Source organism: Metopolophium dirhodum, chromosome 7, assembly GCF_019925205.1.
Source record: "Metopolophium dirhodum isolate CAU chromosome 7, ASM1992520v1, whole genome shotgun sequence".
Lineage (NCBI taxonomy): Eukaryota > Metazoa > Arthropoda > Insecta > Hemiptera > Aphididae > Metopolophium > Metopolophium dirhodum.
This window is the reverse complement of record NC_083566.1, coordinates 34,584,110-34,601,023: the sequence shown is the minus strand read 5'-3', so window position 1 is coordinate 34,601,023 and position 16,914 is coordinate 34,584,110. Positions and strand designations below refer to the sequence as shown.

The 16,914-nt window shown below is 38.5% G+C and overlaps 1 protein-coding gene across 2 annotated transcripts in view; it reads right to left on the bottom strand.

Moving 5' to 3' along the window:
* Positions 1 to 16,914, bottom strand: part of LOC132948110 (zinc finger protein basonuclin-2-like) — an 81,549-nt gene that overhangs the window by 6,245 nt on the left and 58,390 nt on the right. The window lies entirely within an intron of this gene.

The window sequence follows — 16,914 nt, the reverse complement described above, 5'->3', positions numbered from 1 at the left end:
TAGGTACATAATATAAAATATAAGGTAGGTACCTATACTATTATTGTTAAAACACAAAAAGACCATATTATACGAGCCTCGAAATGTTTAAATCTTATTGTTACATAATACATTTTTTTCGTATACTGCGTCCCAGCCAAATCCCCCCCACCCTCCCACTCTATCAACATATATGTGCAGAATCATATTATTTGATTTCAAAATGGCTGTCGTTATGACTGCAGCAGGACTTGTACTAAAAACGAATTGTATATAGTTACATGTAACATAATATAATATATTGTTTATTATACGGACGACAAGACGTGAATCAACGAATGAGTGTTATATGTTTATAATATTATAACATAATGTATTATGTTAGATAATTTTAGCAGTATACCTATTGTCAAGGAACATATACTATATATGTAAATATACTATACACATAGTAATTTATAATTTCGTCAAATCCAACATTCGTCCAATATCGTAGTTGTAGGTGCCTATTTTAGTTACATCTATAATCTATAAATAGCTAGGTATATATTATATACCGACAATTTACATATTAAGTGCATAACATACAATAAGCATATATTTTATAGGCATCTAGTTATTCGTCTGTTAGAAAACGATCGGGTAGTGGCACATGATTGATAACGATTGTCAGCCGTCGAGAACCCATAGCTGTACCTATATATATATTATATACTTATATACGTATATCGGTGTATGTATATAGTATATACGTATATATAGACGAGTAACGTAGGACGATGATGTACCTACCAACCTACCTATCTATATAATTTAAAAACGGACTACTCGTCTACTCGTCGTCGCGGTCGTTGATCGAGTGCAGCGGACCGCCAGCAGCAGCAGCAGCAGCAGTGATTAAACGCGTATTTTTCTGATATTATGAAACCTGTCAACCGTATACGCTCATATCCATCGTATACATATATACTTATATCATACTATACATAATATAGTCGAGCGCGATGAGATTGAAAACTTCTGGGCTGATGCTTGGTGCGTATATTATTATATATTAATAGCGAGCATTGTGCTCGTCAGCCGCGATTGCGGCGTAATACACATATACTGAAGCAGTCGTGGGTCCTGCGCTCCGCGAGAGGGGTAAGGCGAGGGGTGTATAGTCATTATATTCGTCTCGTCATTGTTGAAAACGTATAAATAATAATCTACCGAGTGGCGCGCATATTGTAGGTATATATATATATATAATAATATAATATGTAGGCATATCGTATATGTACATATAATAATATGCACTTTAAGGTCGTCGACGATGCACGCGCAATGACGCGACGACTACATCGCGTACATATATACTGCACTGCATGTATTATATGGGTACTCGTATAATATGGGTCTTACAATGCGCTAATGGCGACCAGGCCACGACCGGTAGATGGGAGGGGGTTGGCGGCCGAGGGGGAGCGCGTATTTATATACATAGAATATATACACTATGTAGGTATACGATATATTATATATTATCTCGCGATTGCGAAGGGACTGGAACATAATACGCGCCGTGCACAAGTACACTGGCTGCACGCACATCACACGCATTTAACAAGCGACCCCCTTTGGAAATAATAATAAAAACGCGTTTTCTATATTATTATTATGTATACCCATAAACACACGACGACGATCCATTTTCGTATTATCATTATTATTATTATTATTATTATAAAATATAAATAATAATCCGCGGCGCGGGGACGATGATGATGCGATGATAATAATAAAAAAAAGTGCGCAGCTGCAGCACAGAGTTTTCGACAACGATGAGGATTGCTGTGCCGCCGTACTGTTATTGGTTGGCCGAGCAGGGGTCCCCTGATATCGGATATAATATAATAATATTATATATATTATTATTATTGTCGTGGGCTGTTTGTCTCCGAACGGTCCCCCTGGCACCGCAGTCGACCGTCGGCGTCGCCGTTCCCATTGGTCGGCCGGTTGTGTCATACGCCGTGTCAACCACCGGCCGGCGCTCCGCCCACTGAGCTGCGACAAATCTCCTCCCACCGACGACGACAGTGACACACACGACGCGCACCGCACCGCACCGCTACACAGTCATCGGCCGACGACTGCATACAAATACATACTGACGAATACACGTCGCGCAGTACAAAGGAAAAAATTGCATCCGATCGGGCCGGGAAAAATGGCGTTTTGTTCGCATATATATACATACGGAACAAGTATAAAGATTTTACGAAATATATCTTATAATATATTATATACCTGTATGATTGCTTGTTTATGTACATATAATCTATACATAGGTACATATAGATACGAGATTATGTTATGACGAGAGTATTACCTACGTTTTTAGAAAAAATAAAAAAAAAATATGTATTTTTCTTTGTACACAACTGCAAACGATCATCGTCGTTTTTTCCCATCGGTACCACGGCGGCGGTAAATATAAGAGGACGCGCCAAACATCTGCTGCTGCTGTCATATACAACAAAAAACGACGCCGCGAACGATATTTCATAAAAGAAAAATTACGTTATTACGACGACCGTTTTTTGATTGCGTCGGTATATATACTGCGCTGTGTATTACTATGTAGGTATATAGATATTATATAAAGGTATACCAGCCATATATACCTATATATAACATCATTTAGGTACATTAGTTAAGTACATTATAAAGTATTTTTATATGTATAGCGGTTAAAGGTAGATATTATATAAAGCTAGCTGGAGCAACGCGTACATTTTTCAGTGCCTATACGTATATATACCTAAATAAATGTCTTCAATAATCTATATATTATGGGCTAGATATATATTATATATAAAGGTTTTATGATATAGGTATACATATAGGTAATATACGTGTGTGTCAGCATGTAAGTTTTTTATTATATTATATAATTATTTAATTTCCCATAATTTGATAGGTATCTATACTAATCACACATAAATCTGCGTATAGAATATACCTAAATAGTATAAATAGATATATAAGTACCTATAATAAGTATCTGTATGTTATATATATAGGTGCAGTCGTGTTTCCTTGCGCGGTTAAAAACTATATAATATACTATATATATGTATATAATATTTAGGTGAGGTACACAATATATATTATATATTGTGTATATAACCTATAGGCATAGAAAAGAAACGTATCGATCCTTATAGGTGTACAAATATAACATACATTTATGCGACCACAATAACACCAAATGTTATCATTATCATATATAGGTATCTATATATGTGTTTATATATATATATATACATAGGTTATGTTAGGTATATATGGTATAATATGACGAGCGATTGTCCTGCTGCAGACTACAGTGCACAACCCTCATATCGAGGCTATTTCCCTAGCTATATAATATAGTTGGAAATTATAAAACCGGTCACATACGTATTATATATTATGGTGCTTGTACCTATATACATACGCCTCGTTTTCTCACGGACAAAAATTACACACACGACGTATTATTACAATATTACGACATTACGCGCCCGTAATATACACTGCTATATAGTAGTCTGATTGTCGGATTGCTGCGGTCCGATTGCGGACCGCAAGAGAACCGCAAACGAGCAGCGTGCTTCAGCGGTGGAGGCGGCGTTTTTCCCATCGTCCGCGGAGAGACGCCCAATTTGCGTTTTATTTCAAAGTGCCTACACATTAAAATATTATATATATACCTATAGTAATATGTGTTCATATACCTATTTGTTGAGTTGGTGATATATATATATATATATATTTATAAATAATAATATATATAGGTATTACGTACGTCACGCCGCGCAGGCAGAATATAACCGAAATATATTATATATCTATGAATATTTTAATCTATATATAATATACCTATACTAGTTGCTGTACATCTACAATATTATCTGTAAATATAACCATAGTTATTATGTTGCTCAATGCGCCAATAACCAGAATGTCACACCTAAACCGAATTTGTTGTCTCTGCATATGTACTTTATTCGCATTTCTTCGCGTTTTACAAGTTTTAAAATGAATTGTTTTTGGTATATGTATTAAAATGTCACGGAAGGGCAATTGCACAGGCTTAAACTTATAGAATAATAATTACGGTGACTCCGGAATATTATTCAGAGGATTATTATTATAATAATAATTGTATTATATTATTATATGCAGCGTCGCTGCGTCATGACTGGGCGAAAAATTATTATTATTTTACATCGGACACAGAATGTCAATGCACAGGACCTGCAGGCATCATCACTGCATCAGGCGCGTAAAACGATCATCGTGACCCGGCGGCGATGGGTGGATAATTTATGCAAATTTAGCGGGTCTTGATTCTGTGTGTACTGTGTGAGAGAGTAAAATAGTAAATATATATTATACTTGCCGCCGCTTAAGTCACGTAAATTATCAAACTGTTGACTATATATATATATATAAAATATATGTCTCGTATATTATAGGTACCTATATACCTATATACCTACCTACCTATTATATATTATAAACTACACGTAGTCGGAACGACGGGCGACGCGGTTAAAACGGGAAAACGGTTGATAAACGCGTCCTCGTTATAGGTGTATGATGATAGTAGGTACGTATGGATATATATTATCTAAACTCTATGTGTATCATTATACGAGGTACATGCGCAGACTGCACACGTTGCCATAATACAGGTATATGCGCCGGAGAAATCGTCGAAGACCGTGCGCAAGCGAAAATAATTGAAATACAACCGAAACAATAATATAATAACAAGTCGCGTATATAGTATTATATATATATACATATACGTACCTATAGGTGTAGTATAAGTATAGATGTATAAGTCGGTGTTGTAAAAAAAAAATTACTGTTTCGTACTTATATACATATATAGGCACGTATACTAACATATATGTATAATTACGATGTATGTTTATTAACTACGTGATGGCGTCGGTCAACGGTCAAGTAGTATAGGTATGGGTACACCTATATATCGCCAAGGTCGAACAAAGATTAAAATAATATATACCATCTACCGGCGACGACAAAGCAGAGTTGCGATTTGAAAAACATGCGAATATAAATATGATAGTAAGGTGCCTCTACCTCATACATCATCATATAAGTAATAAGTACTCGTGTTTTTTTTTTTATCCATCGCTCGACACACATCAGCTGCCGATCGTAAAATAATATGCAATATACGCATATTATTATACTATACAACCGTTTGATATATTATGTATATTATTATCCACCAGCGAACGAGATGGATATATATATATATATATATTTGTATACTTACCTATATAGGTATAATATCATATGGGTATGTGTACCTCGATCGAGGTATTCGCTTGTTGCTATGCGTATCTATACCGGTGGTATATAGGTATATTCGAATTATATTATATATTTATACATTTATGTGCACTATATATAATAGAACATTTTCCCATGAATGGTATTATTTACCTATATCACTCACGTGCATTACACACACAGAATATAGTAAGTATATCGCAGCAATAATAATAATAATAATAATATAAAGTATAAATTTATAGGTATTTTCGCCCCACGGTCGTGCGCTCAAAGTTTCTTGTCGACTTAAATACTGTACTTATAGATACTTGATCTGCAGTCATAACCTTGCGCGTGCCGCGATATAGCATATTATAATAATAAGTATAATAACATAAATATATATATCCGCACAGTGCACAAATATTTTATCATTAGTTAGATATATAATATGTATACACACTATATATAAGCATTAAACTGAAGTAGGGTTAATTGGTTTTCGTGGATAATTGGCTGGTAGCAGCCCTCTGACAAATTTCGATTGCGAGGGTCGACGAGGGTATAAATGACAAAAAAAAACCTAACACAATCAATGTATTATATAATAATCTAAAACATAATAGCTGCGGTTCGCATTTATTTTATACATATAATATTATGGTATATGAAGAGTGGCGTCTTGGGTTCGTTAATAATAATTGAAAATGTAAATTCCAAAGGGCATTATATAAACGGCGACGATGAGCTCCGTAACAAAGGTCTCTTTGCTGATGACAATGCCTGCCCGAGGGCAATTGAGGTAATTTAAAATGACACCCCTTCGCGTTGTTGCTCATCGACGTTTCCAGACTGGGGGCTCGTCGTTGTCGCCGCCGCGGGGGTTGTATTTTCAGCCACATCAAAGGGGCAAAAACGAACGTTTTGTACACTAGCCGTCGTACATAATCATCAATAGAGCGGAGAAACCTAATATAATATATTATATCCAACCCGCAAGTTCACGTATATAGCGCCATTTTTTTTTTTTTTTTAGGGCAAAAAGAATATTTTAAATTTTCCTCACACATGATAATATATGTGTACGTGTAGATAAATTTTCGTTATGACATTACACGCAGGAAAAAGATCTTTTGGGAATTGCCGTCGTGACGGGCCAAGGACGCACGGTCCCCCGCTCCGCGAATAAATCGAGCGTCGTCGCCCTTGAGATGCGAATAACCATATAATATATATAATAGGTACGCGCAAACGTTTTCTCCGCGACGTTTTACATTTTATACACATACTTCCGGTTATTCGCGAGCGGAGAATATCAAATTCGTTGTATTTTTTTTCGTCGTTTCCGATTAAATCGCCGGTGTATAAATATATATATATATATGAATAATATAATAATGCTGCAGTACAGATGGTTGATGGCCGGCGTGAGAACGACGTATCGCGGCTGTGGCAACGACCAACGACGAGTGCGCAGCAATTAGCAACACGAAATTATACACAAATGAAAATCGGTTAGCCGGAAGGGTAAACAAAAAAAAAAAAAAAAAGCAAAAACCGCGTTGGTAATAAGAATAATAATAATAATAATATGCATTGTGTCCGTATATAGCAGTAACAGAAACAGAGAAAGAGACGGTGACTGGTTTGTGTTCCGCGTGTAAATATATAAATTATATATTTATAATATATATATATCTATATATTTATAATATATACCGTTTATCCATCAGCTCACTCGTGTCTTTTATATGGCTCATTCTGACATTCTGTTCGGCGGCGGCGGCGGCGGATTGTGTGCAGTGTATATTATAATAGTATATACATAATAATATACGCCTATTATACTTGGGTATAGGATATTATCATTATGTGTTTATAAGAACGTGTAAATGTGTGCGGCGCGGTCATCGAGCGGCGGTGGACGCGGTCGCCTAATAAACCGTGACCGGCAGCGGTTCCGCACGATTTCGTAAACAAATGAACCTTCAAATGGCCGTCTAAAAGCGATCAATTAATCGATTGACGAACTATACGCCGCCGCGCCGACGACGGTGTAATAATAATAATAATAATAATAATGTACTGCAATGGTCTGTTTTTCTTTGATATTATTATTATTTACCTATCCCGCCGCCGCGTGTGACGAGTCCCGTTGTCCAGATATTTTTTTGTGATTTTTTCGTTTCAGTGTAGGTATATATATATATATATATATGAATGTACGAGCGTCGAGGGGCATTTTCCACCGCATTATATTAATTTGATTTTTTTTCAGGACAAGACAGAGACTGTTTACCCGACGACGACGACGACCACGGCGCGACATCGCGTGAAACCGAAGCGGAATTTTTCACGCCCGTCCCGAAACGGATCTGCAATATATATATATATATCATAGGTACATCAAACACGCACGCCTACGCTCTCAAAAAAAAAAAAAAACTACGATCTGCAAACGCAATATAATTATGTATACCTAAAAATATGTACAGGCACAATGTCGTGTGTAGAAAAAATCGAATTTAAGATCACACCGACAACATGATGATAATTGAAAATAACAAAAAAAAGGGGCTTATGAACTTACAAGTTATATAACCATATAATATAGGCATAGTAATAAACTATTTACTAATCGAACATAATATTATGAACAATCATGCATCAGTGTAATCATTAACCACATCGTATGGTTGACCAATTAGGTACAATAAATGAAGTGACAATGAGACCCCGGATTTAACATAAACCCAAAAACTCGAAAAACAACAAATGTAATTGGAGTTATAATAACATAAAAAAAGAAACACCGTGTAACTATTATGCGTGTGTGTAGTTGCGTGTAGATCGTTACGATATAGTATCTACTATAACAACTCTATTGAGTGTTATTAGGTACAAACAGAAGTTAAGAACATAATAATTATAATATTTCTGATGATAAATCAATTTTAGCTTGTATCACAGTTGTCCAAACGACACGCGTGTTACATATTATAGCTAGGTACTTATCGACATGCGAATCTCGAATGCGAATACATTTTGTGGAACAACATATTATTTTGTTAAAAATCGATAGGCTTTATTCGTGAGGGACTATTATTGTCGCTCGTTTTCGAGAATAGACCCTCCTCTGCTCGAGGTGGCCTGCAGTCGAATAACAACACGCGTTCGAGCACGTTACGAAATTGTAACATATATATAAACGTATATATATAGCCGTGTGGGTACATTACGCGCTGTGGCCAGCGAGTACCAATATTATATACAATAAATATATGTTATATTCTCGAGAAATCGTTTCGGCTAAAACTCAAGTACAAACAGTACAATGTCAGAAGCTGCGGAGCTGCAGAGAGGTCAGAGCGGGCGCACACACTCGGGTATATACACTGCAGTATATGACGTACAGTGTTGTGGAGTTATTATTTTCGGATCCTACTTCACGGTTTCGGCCCTTAATGTAACTTTAACGAGGAAGATAATATATCGTGTAATATATACGCGTACATAATATATATATATATGTATAATATGACATACCTACACCGAGAAATACACATCACTCGGCGGTGTGTGTCCAAACCGCTCGAAAACTTATACACACGTACATATTGTGTACGCGCATATTATGAGTATATATATATATATATTATATTATTATATGTGTTGTACGTAAGCGCCATTGATCACAAAAACCCGAGGGGGGTCCCGGCGTGCACGCGGCGATGGTCTATAATATATAGACGGAGAACGGATACGCTCGCGTTATTATTATATATATACGCACACAGACACACACACGATCGTGTGTGTCAATAACGCATTACCGCGACCGTGGTTTATGTAAGGTCGTTTATGAAAAGTATAATGCATACATAGGTACCAGCTCCGAGCCGCCGCGAACGTACTGATGAGAAGCATTTGTCAAAATTTTTTTTTTATTTTGAACCAGTCGCGCAGTCACTAATATGTATATATAAACAACAATACTGTACAAAACCGTACCTATATATATTTGTTTATAATTTTCCACAGTCATTTATCAGTAGGGGTAACGTATATATTATATTATATAGTATAAATTATATTATTACACTATATTATTATTTGTTGGCGCGCGATCGTAAAGGTTGTCGGTTATTAATAACTCATAATAATACGATCCGCACTTATATTATTATAACAATAAGACGCGTCGGGGTTGTGCTTATGTGTGTATTGCATGAATGTAGCAGCAGCAGCAGCAAAAGGTCGCGGGTATAACCATTTTATATTACAAGATCGGAAACAATAAAGTCGGCGGGGGGGAAATACCGGCGGAAGATTAGTCGTGTAAGTGTCAAAATAATAAAAAAAAAAAAGAAAAGGAAATCTTCTTTTTATCGGCCTAGGGGAAAATCGCGCGTCGTAAACGTTTCCCTCGGACGGATTTACCCTCTTTTTATGTTTTTTTATTGACTTTTTTGTACCGCGTGGCGGTTGTCGCTTGTGTAATACGCGAGGGGAAATAAAGTGGTTGACATTGCCGCACACAATGGGGCACTTTTACCATTTACAACTGTATATACACGTAGAAGTACACTCGCGCACATTTTAAGAACACTTGTTGATACACCGCTTTGGTATAAAAAAAACAACGACAACAACAATTATTACGCGCTTGTTCACTGTACAGGGACGTTGTGTCGATTAGTCGTCGTTGTCAAGCGTAAAAACTGAAAACCGTTTGTCCGATATTGCATGGATTGAGGGTCGATCGTTGAAACTTAGAAAACCAGCAGACATGTAATATTATTGATATATTAATGTACCGAAATCCGATGATTGACGACGGCGACCCTGCAGCCTGCAGTAACTGCATATTATACTTGATAATACGATATTTTCCGTTTTTCGTCGGATGGATGGTGCGTACATACCGTGTACACAATATACTGTATAAAATATCGTTAACAGGTGAGTATATAATATCATATTAAATATTGTGTACCCATATATTATTATTATGTATTACTACGCGGGTCGATGCGAAATCGATTTGTTCTCCGCACCGCTACATCATAAGGTTAGGTTAGGTTATCCACGCGCGCCGTATATGATATATATATATATTATTATTATTATTATATTATATATTATACACCACCGCCGTCGATATATATATATATGTGTGTGTGTGTGTACGTAAATTTCGTATGTAGGAAAAAAACCACTTATAGATTAAAAATCGTTTATTTTTTAATCAACCTCTGCCGGGCCCAGAGGATGCGGAGAGGCTATTTCGTTGGGTTTTTTTTTTTAATAGCCCGACGAGCGGCGGCGCGTATTGTGTACGCGCGTATAGTGACACCACCGCCGCCGCCGCCGCTTTATTATATTATACGAGACGCGACGACCGTCTGCAGCGAGCAGGTAACGCCCAGGCTATACGTGCGCGCCCGCAGACCGAAACGACACAATATTATTAATATTATTTTATTTTCCGTCGTCTCTCATCTCTCCCGTGGTCCCTCCGCGCGCAGTCTCCCGCAACAACAACAACTGCTTGTATATATATGTGTGTGTGTGTGTGTGTATATATACAGGTAGGTAGGTAGGTAGGTACACACACTCGCGCCGAGTCCTATTAATGCGGTTTCGAAACAATAAATAAACAGCGGGAATGACATGATTCCAATTTAAAAAGAAAATAGGTGCGGTCTCTTTGACGGCGGCGGCGGCGTCGGCGACCAACGGGCGCCCCCCGCGGGGTGGTGTGTCGCGCTGTTCGCCGCGGGAAGTCCTCTCGTCGTCGTCGTCGTCGTCGCCCCCGCACACCCTTTCTACTACACCGGTGTAGCCACGCCGGTGTGTGACAAGTTTGCCGCCGTCGACCGTGAGAGACCCGCAAATACGCGTCGTACCTATATATTATTGTTATTATTATTATTACTACGTGCGTATGATATACGCTCGGACGTTTTTTTTTTTTTTTTTTTTTAATTTTAAATGTTTATTTCGCGACCCGTCGCCGCCGACAATTATTATTATACGACGAAACGTAAATCAATACATAAATATTATGCCCGTACAGTGGTACGGCGTAAATGTGTGCAATACACTCGGCCCGAGCGTGTGTAATAAAACCCACGTGCACGTGCGTGTGCGTGTGCGCGCGCAGAGATTGGATTTTATTCTCGTGTGCGCGCGCGCAATTAAAACGCGCTTTTAGGAGGCCGCTGCGGGACATAATATAATATAATATTATGTGTATACATCGCGCGCGGTAATTACCGCTGCAAAGGCGGCGGACAAACGGAATGAGACACACAGAACGACGCGACTAGTTTTTTAATCTATATAATATGATATATATATATATATTATGTGTGTGTGTGAGTGTGTGTGTGTGTGTGTGTGTGTGTGTCTGTCTGTCCCGCTTGCAGCGCTGGCGTAGTTATTATACATTATTATTATTATTATTATTATAAAATATATAGTGACTTTTTCTTATATTATTATTATTATGTATTATATTATTATAGGTACGCGAGTAATGATGACGGTCACAATCACGGCCGCGCGAGTGTGTGATTTTGATGTGTCCGGATCGTAAAATAAAAAAAAAAAAAAACCGACTCCATATATATAATATATTATTACCTATATAGATACGTGGTCACACGCGCGCGTGTGTGTGTGTGTGTGTAATGCTGCCGGGACCTGCGGCCGCCGCATTCCGAGTAACGCGAGACCATTATTATTATTTGTCAAAGTCATAACGTTAATTACACGACGACTCGCCGCCTCCGGGGTCGTAAGCACACGCACGCGCACGCACCAGCACACGCGTATTATATGTATACCCGGTCGTCGCATGCGTGTATTATTATACACGGACGGTGCCAGCGGTGGTATTAAAATATATTATGTGTGTGCGGTGCGACGACGACGATGACGACGACGACGACGACGACGACGACGGCGACGACGACGACGACGGCGATGATGACGATGACGGTTGGGCCAGCGGTCATCGTCACGACCGGACCGGACCGGACGGGGCGCGACGGAGGCGACGAGAAGACGCGATAGTTCGCGGCGAAGGCGCGACGGCGGGCGTAATAATAATATCATGCTATCGTACAACAGGTATATGCGGCGGCGGCGGCGGAGGCTGTGTCACGATCGGACGATTTTCTGCGGTCGGTTAGGTTATTATTGTGATTACGTTTTACCGGCACCGCAACATCGGCTATTCGCCACCTTCTGCAGCCCGCGGACGATTACCGACGATCACGCGATTATTACAATTATTATCATTATCATCATCGTTATCATCGTATCGCGTCATCGTTCACGCGTGTATTGCACGACACCACCGATGCATTTTAAACACGTTCGATTTTTTCCATCAAATATAATATTATAATAATATTATTTAATAGCATATATTATATCATATCAATTTCTACTGGCTGTAGCACTTTAAATATAAACTAAAAAAATTGGTTTTATAATAATCTCAATAAATACCTCTGCAGCAGTGTTGAGCAATTTCAGATAATACAATGTACCGCATCTGTACGAATCTTACTTGCACCCAACGTGCCAACATTTAACACTGGCAATATAAATATATTTATTTTTATTAAAAAATATACATAGGTATAATATAAATCATATTACACGATGCGGCGAAACTTAAATCCACGCGAATCGCCTTGGTTTCCGTCGTGTTTAATGCGCCCAAAAATAACAACGGTATGCAATACTTTTGTAGTGTATACTATTTAGGTATTATAACTTATAACCGAAAAAAAGGTAAATATATAATACGAAACAGTGTACTATACCTACGCCGAGATGAGTGCTAACGACAATTATTTGGCGACAACTCCGAGCGAGGTAAATGGAAAATTAAAACCAATAACGTGCGATCATCGGTCACGGTAATTATATTCCGACGGTTTTTTAGGACTGTGGAAAGCGGCGTGATAAATGGAAACGACACGAGTTTAGCGATTTCTTAACGGACAACGGCGTGTCGGCAGCACTGGCGAACACCGTGTTAGAACTCTGCCAGGCCGATAAAAGACCCGACGACCCGATAGAGTATTTACCTCTATATAATATATAAGATAGAATGTGGCACAAATAATGGATGTTGTTTAAGATTTGATCAGTTTTCGCACGCTCCGATATAGTCATCATACTTCAAACACTCGGTTGACATGCCTATAAATTATATGAATTACAAATTATACTTAGTCATTGGCTATACCTAAATAATTATAATATATCCATACATAGTATAGTATATATATATATTTCGTAACATCATAATATGACGTATACAACGATTATAGGTTCATCCGGGAGCGCATGCGGCCGGACAACGAGGACTTGACGGAAATCCAATCGTACCACCGGAAGATCGAGGACCTGAGGACGAGAACTGACGAATTACGGGCGGAAAGGGACCGACTTCTGGAATCAAAACGGCGGTTACAGTCAGATTACGCCCGCCAGCGGTGTGACGACGCCGATGATTCGGACACGACTGACGATGATGCGTCCGGTTGAGAAGCGTTTTATCGTTTTATTTCGTGCGATACACTCGTACCTATATTAATATATTATTATTGTATACGAAATTGTTTGGAAAAAAAAAAAACAATCTCGGAAGCGTAAATGCAAAAAAAAAACGGATTATGATGAATTCGTTTTTTTTTTTATCTATATATACACGTATAATGTATATTTTAGTCACATTATATTATTACAGTGTATAACATTATGAAGATTTTCACTTCGGGACCGAAACAAACGGTTTAACAAGCACGTCGAAAGATCATTGACAAAACACTACACCGCGCGGATCAATTTGACGGCGGCGGCGGCGGGGGCAGACAAGTAGACCGACAAAAGTAGTCCTCTATTCTAATAATCTTATCGTATCGGCGCGTTGGTATATAATATTCGCTTCGGCCAATTACACGGTGCGTGTGTATATATATATATATAATGTCTAAGGATTGGGTCTATATATTTTACGTGTGCGCCGCACACACAATCTACACATGGGCGATCATCACGCGAGATAATCCGTCGCAATCTGCAATTTGCGCTCGTCCGATCAATTTTCTTTATTTCCATATACGTTCTGTTTTTTTTTTTTTTTTCCTCTGGTTTTGTTTCGTGATAAGTTCGTTTCCCTCGCCGGCCGCAAAAAAAAAAAGACATTTCGCTCTGACGTTTGGGAATTTCGACAATGACGGAAAAAAACCCCAACCATCGCATTATAATGTTATATAACAATATTATATTATTATATATTTGTCCAGACTTCGTCGGCACACTAACGCGCGTTATTGTGTGACAAATAATATCGCAAAAAAAAAAAAAAAGACGTGAAAATAGATTTTATTATTGTACCGTTGTAAATAAACGGATCCGAGTTGACCGTATAGATCGTATTGTGTATAGGTATATTATATTATATTATATTATGTGTCGACTCGACCACCGGACTCGCCTTTGAACACAATTTGTTTTTAACTTTTAACTGCGTAAAATTACGTTTTACGCGTCGAGGCGTAAATCGTGGCTGCGCGCACATGATAATAATATTACGTGCAGCGTGTGTGCTGGCAGTAAACGAGTTGTCAACCCCGAGACCGAAGCCATTAATAACGAAACAATAGATCTCGGGGGCCGTTAAAACACGACGACTGCGATGTATTATTATTACGTATATACATAATAATAACGATAATAATAATAATAATAATTCATAATATTATATGGGTACAATGATAATATGACCCGCGGTGTACAAGTCGTCGTCGTCGTCTCCGTGGCATTTGTCCGCTGGCGCCGGGCGCTTAATTAAAAAATATATATAATATACTGCACGTTGGTAATATTATATAGACGTACCTATATTTATGTGTGTGTGTACCGAGATCGCTTTTGTTTCGGCGGCGTATACAACATATTATAATATATTATATATATATAGGTGGGGTGTATTATGCGTAGTTGGAGTCCACACGACAGACGAAAATACTGTGCGCTTCTATGCGATGCCCACCCGCCCGCCATCGCCGCGTCTCCGGCGTGACCGTGTCTCGCTCTATCTATCTGCGTATACATAATATAATACGCGTCTCCGTCGTAAGGTAAACACGCGCACACACGGGCGCACGGCGGAGACCTTGGGGAATGACACTTCATTAATAATATTTGATATATTTTTTTCATCGTTCTTCCTTTCCTCGTCGTCCACCGCGTTATAATACTTTATGCGCGCATACGCCGCACCGTCGCGCGTTTTAAAAAAAAAAATATATATTACATTGCTATACGTACGTACGTTACGTGTGACTCGGCCGTCTTGGCGTGTACAATAAAATAATAATAATAATACATACTTACAACGTCATCTAATGACCGTGCACGGCGGCGGACACGGCGGTGACAAATCGAGCCCGAAAGCCTCTGGTTCGCGGAGGACTTTTTTATCCCCCCACTCTCCCCTAGCGCAGAGACCCTTCGGCGTCGATCATCACGCGGCGTCCGTCGTCGATCAGAAATAGATTTCGTGACCGCAAACCGGTTTGTCCTGCAGGGAAAAGAAGACGACGACGACGGTCGGCGACGTTATTATTATTACTACACGAACCGTCGTCGTAAACTTACGACGTAGGTATATAATATAGGTGCATTTATACGTATGTATATTATTATTATACACGTTTTACAATAATGACGACGATACCAGTAATAATAATAATAATAATAATAATAATAATCGCCCCGCGGGGTGTTTTTGACGACGGAACGTTGCCGCCGCCGCCGCCGCACGACTAAAGGCGCGACACGACCACGGCGTTTCTCTGCTCGTCTCTGATATTTTAAAACCGTAAATACGAAAAAAAAATAAAAATACAGACGAATAATGATATCGTAATTTGTATGAAATTATTCGTACAGGTATACTATGTCGAAAAGTAGACACGCAGAGTCATCAATTTTTACACGCCTACCGCGCAGATCGTTCACTTTTACTTTTCCCGCGTGAATTTTGGCGCACGTCGTCACGACCGCATGCGAAATAAATGATCGAAACGATGCGGCATACATAGACATCGATTTGCACCGTCTACCTCAAACCTCTTCTCATATTATAATAATATAATATTATTATTATTATTATTATTATTATTATACACCCTGCAGTCACCTGTTGTTCTCTCGCCGGCAGTAGAAGTGTGACACCGCCGTAACACCGGTTTGTTTTATTATTATTATTATTATTATAAGCTCGTCCCGACCACATTTCTCGGTTAACGACAACGCCCGAGGCCGATGTTCGTGTGCTGCAGCCGCGCGCTGGACAACGGAATGTTATAAGTATAATATATTATTATAACGTCGATATGACCGTGCCGGATTCGAGCCGCGTAATATATTATTATTATTATGATGAAGTGTATGCATGCGACGACGAATAAAATATTAAAATAATATCACAATAATGACTGCAAGTATGGCCTGCAATGACGAAATATAACAATATTATAACAGTTGCAAGTTTTGGTC